This window comes from Akebia trifoliata, chromosome 14 (assembly GCF_017979445.1).
Source record: "Akebia trifoliata isolate Shusen 1 chromosome 14, ASM1797944v1, whole genome shotgun sequence".
Taxonomy (NCBI): Eukaryota; Viridiplantae; Streptophyta; class Magnoliopsida; order Ranunculales; family Lardizabalaceae; genus Akebia; species Akebia trifoliata.
Window position 1 is genome coordinate 35,443,582 of NC_141388.1, and position 4,662 is coordinate 35,448,243.

The 4,662-nt window shown below is 33.4% G+C and overlaps 1 long non-coding RNA gene across 1 annotated transcript; it reads right to left on the reverse strand.

Moving 5' to 3' along the window:
- Window positions 1–2,951: 2,951 nt before the first annotated feature.
- LOC147386987 (uncharacterized) lies at window positions 2,952–4,366 on the reverse strand. Its single transcript, XR_015172359.1, has 2 exons — window positions 3,598–4,366; window positions 2,952–3,478 (listed from the first exon to the last, which is right to left on the reverse strand). It is a non-coding gene; the product is annotated as an uncharacterized LOC147386987 (long non-coding RNA).
- Between the last annotated feature and the right edge of the window lie 296 nt (window positions 4,367–4,662).

Below are 4,662 nucleotides of genomic sequence, written 5' to 3' on the forward strand. Positions count from 1 at the left end.
GAGTTATTAGTTCACGGTAATATGGTGCAACTCAAAATATGAATATAAGTTTCCACCCAAGGAGAATGTTAGCAATAAGTTAAATAATTCGTTGGGAGTAAATTACTAAATTACTTACCACTCATAGGATAATATCATAAAGTTGTTATAACTCATTCAACGTATTTTTTGATATAGGAATCACCATTATCAAACCAACGCCCAAAGGACTGGTTCAAAAGTCATAAAGCATTGTTTCGATTTTACCCAAATAGGGTGATTGTTCAGTCTTACCATAGAGACACACATTCCCTTAGTGCTGACACCTATTCGAAATGTTGGAATATCTTTATTGTTTATAAATATGAGATGATCCAATAGGATCATATTCTATTCCTTCTCAAGTAAACCCTTGTGAGATTCTTTGAGTCCAACGCCACATCTCATGTTATAATAAGATTTATAATCCAACATTTTTTATAATTAGTTAAAGTATCAATCCTTTTTTCGTAATTTTCCATTTTTAATTCATGACATAGTCATGTTGGTTGAGATAATTAACTTACTATCTCACACTTAAAATACTTTGACGTACAGCTAGATTTATAGGAATCCACATGGGCATTTGTTTGAAGTAACACAAGAAGACTACAATGATACAACAAAGTCCATAGATAATTTTATTAATATGATTGCACTTACAAGTCCATACACTTACTTGGTGTGTGTGATGTGCAGGCATTGCATGTGCCCAGGGGAGGGACTCATTTGCCTTGGTCCAGGCCTTTACTCACTTGGTCCCACAAGTCGAACATAAGTTCGGATACTCTCGTTAACCCAAAAAAAAAAAAAAAATACACAAGGCCACAAAATATATAGGGACTCATTATAAGGTAACTCATATGCTTGCGACACATCATTGCTACATTGGCTTGGCTAAACGCTTGTCACGTGCTTGGTGAAGGCTAGGCTTAATGCTTTGCTTGAGTTGATAACTGTTCTTGTTTCTAGTGTCTGCTACAAATTTTCCACTTCTCCGAATAAAAACATCAAATTTGAAACAGGTCTACCAAATAATATCACTTATAAGGACACATACAAAGACATGTACAAGGAAAAATGATGTACATATTCAAAAAGGCATATGGCTTGACACGTACAACATATGTACATTGACACAATGCCAACACATAGAATGTGAGCATTCACGTTCATCATAGTTTGACAAGGGGTACACATAATGTTGGAACAAGGATACATCTTATGTTAGAAATAGAATATGTAAGTAAGCTTGGAATGAAAGTATCAATTTGTGGAATGACTGAGGTATGGAGAGGTCATTATCTTTAAAACCAACTTTACTCTCTTAAGGTAATATTCACAGTGCAATCGGTCTCAGGCGGTTAGTTTTCAAGATTCAACAATCACAAATCTGTTAATCGCGCACTCAAAAATAAATCTTCAGTGAACTCGATCGACCAATGGGTGTACGAGCAAAAAACCAATCGATTGAGAATAATAGTTAAAAGAAAGAGAAGAGATATTAGAACTTTTGTGTTTTTTGTTTTTTTACGTATATACCACACTACGGCACACCTTTATTTTATAGAAGAAAGCCTAACAATACAAAGAATCCCAACGACTCAAAGAAGTAAAGAAAGAGATGTTTGGGCCTTAATTGGCTCATTTATGCACGTTAGATGACTTTAATGGTCTAAAGCACAATGGTACGTAGTCCCACAATGCCTTAGGCTCCCATGTATGGGTGAGGCCTACTCTTTTTCTCACTCTCATCTAAGCAAGTAGGAGAATGGATACATTTATTAGTTGAACACACTTTTCATTTCTATTCAATGTGGGATTAAAAGTTTGGAGAGTTGTTTTTACAACTCTAAAAAGAAGCAAATCAAAAGAATCTTTAACTTTTTCGACAATCATAAAATAAGGAAAATTGCTTTTTAACTTAGGTTTCACCAAAAATATACCCCCCCCCCTTCATAAAAGAGAAAAGTTGAGAGTAGGTCTTCCGTTCAAGTCTTACCCCCCCCCCCCCCCCAACCCAATAAATAAAAGCTATGGATCCTACAACACCTAATATCAACAAATTTGCAAGGGGGCATTATTAAAATTTTCAAAATTAAAATTATCTCGAAAAGGAAATTTCTACTATTTTAGAATTTTAAAAATAATAGAATTCTTTTAGCAAGCCTAACACATAGTTTTATAATCTAGTCTCCTCTCCCATTGAATCTTAAACTGGCTTGAGTCATCTGGTTTTAGATGAGATAAATTGTTTAACTTGATTTACAATTATTTATTATTTTATATTTGTATTTGAAAAACCTTTAAATATTAAAAGTTTAATTTTTTGATCAACACAATTCAAAATTCCAACTGAGTCAATCAATATATCATTTTCAAAATATCAAAAAATTCATATCAAATCTCGAATCAATCTATGTGAATGACAATTAACATTGAAGGTCTCACTTGTGTTCACGGATGATGTATGCCAATGAGTCATCTCGATCTTGGATGATTTTTAAGATGACTCGTTTGACAACACAAGATTTATCCTTGGGATGAGAATCAATGGGATATGTATAAATTTCAATCACTAGATTTGGTGTTTAGTAGGCCTGGATCGTTTGTTTTTCATGAGTTACTTAAACATGACCCCTTTATTTTATACAAAACCACTCAAATAATAGGCAAAATATGTCTCCAAGCGATTTTGTGTCTATACCTATGTTACTTTGTTAATTGATCCCACTTCCCATCAAATGACTCCATGATCTGATAAGTTTGAGTGCCGTAGATCTGTACGCCTCGGGATACATGATTGCACTTCCCCATAAAAAAGTATACCCTGAGGTGTATAGATCTATGGTTTCAAAACATGTCCGCACCTCAAACCATCTTGATCAAGTTTTTTTTTTTCCAAAATGGAAGAAAAAAAGAAGAAGAAGTAATGAGATAACAGTATTTTCAGCAATCAAACTAATGTTGAGAGATTAGATTGCTACACTGAATTTTTTTTTAATACAACAATCAATGAAACTAAAATAATTTACATGGCAAAAGAAGATTGAGAAAAGGAAAAACACGAGGAAGAGAATGAGCCACGACAGCAATTCAACAACCAGACTTGGATTTCTCCCTTGATCATATCCAGAAACCATATATATATATATATATATATATTTGAAAGCAAGGTATCCAGGTCTTTTAGAGCACCCAACTCTCCATAAATCTACGCCAAAATTCTTGTAAATTTACATAATAAACAGAGATATAAATCTTGATTCTAATACATCAATCAATGAAACAAAAATAATTTACATGGATTGATAAAAGGAAAAACTCGAAGAGAATGAGCCACGACAGCAATTCAACAACTCGCCTTGGATTTCTCCCTTCATCATATCCAGAAACCATATTTACTTATTTTTGAAAGCAAGGTATCCAGGTCTTTTAGAGCACCCAACTCTCCATAAATCTACGCCAAAATTCTTGTAAATTTACATAATAAACAGAGATATAAATCTTGATTCTAAGAAATAATTAAAAAAAGTAAATAAATTAAAAAAAAAAAGGGAGGGAGATGAAGATTAGTACCTGGCCTGGGTCTGGCTGTTCTTGACGTTTAATTATTAAAATAAAAATACATTTCATTCCTGATTTTGTTGATAATATGTAGATACTTCAAACGTTCTTTGAAGTGGTTTTTATAAGGAGATTGCAGTGGTACTGAAGATGAGATATATTTGGGGGTAAGTAGGGTTAACAAGGTTAACCAAAGGGCATCTTCGTTGGATAATTTGTTGAGGCATTTGGAAGAAATAGAGATGGAACATAGATCTTTGTAGCTCAATTTAGAGTTATTGACTCCAATCTCTAATATTAGTCTCCAGATTTCATCTGGTAGATCTTCCATCCCTTCTCTCTTCTTCTCCCTACAAATCTCAATAACTATAATAATAATGATAATAAACCCAACCACCCTATAAATAAAGCAAAAGGAAAGATTGAGAGGGAAAGCTAAGAATGTTCAACGCTACGACGCGAGGCAAACTCTTTTATCTATATAACGGAAACTTAAGAATGACTAGCCTAACTAAGTTAGTAAGGATTCCACCTTCACTAAGGATTATTGGGCTCACCTTATGGCATCGAAAAACATGATCGATGCTTCAGGGTTGTTGAGGAAAAAATATATATGAACTTTGAAAAAACCTTGGATCACGCTTAAAATAATTTTTTTTAACCTCTGAGTTTTTTATTTATTTAAGAAATTTAAAGGGCTGTGATTTTGGATTGCTGATGTGATTAATCCATTTGGGCAATACGACCCTTAATAAGGCTAAAATCTTTACTAAGTTAGTTAGAAAAAAATCTCTCTTGTTTTTTTTTTCATGAAGGGTTTAGCCGCCTTAGCTGAAAGTCAACAATTCTCTTTTACGGGTCTCGTTGAAGAGTAGTTGGAGATTGGAGTCTATACTGAAAATGTCCTTAAAAAAAATTAATTTTTTGCTAAAACATCCTTAGATTCCAATTTGCAAAAGTGTATTTATTGCACTTTAACGTGTGCCCTAAGGGAGGACACATCTTAACAAGACCCCTTTTTTATTGATGAATTATTTTCTTGAGGAAAATGTTAAATTGGCTTCCTTGGACATGACC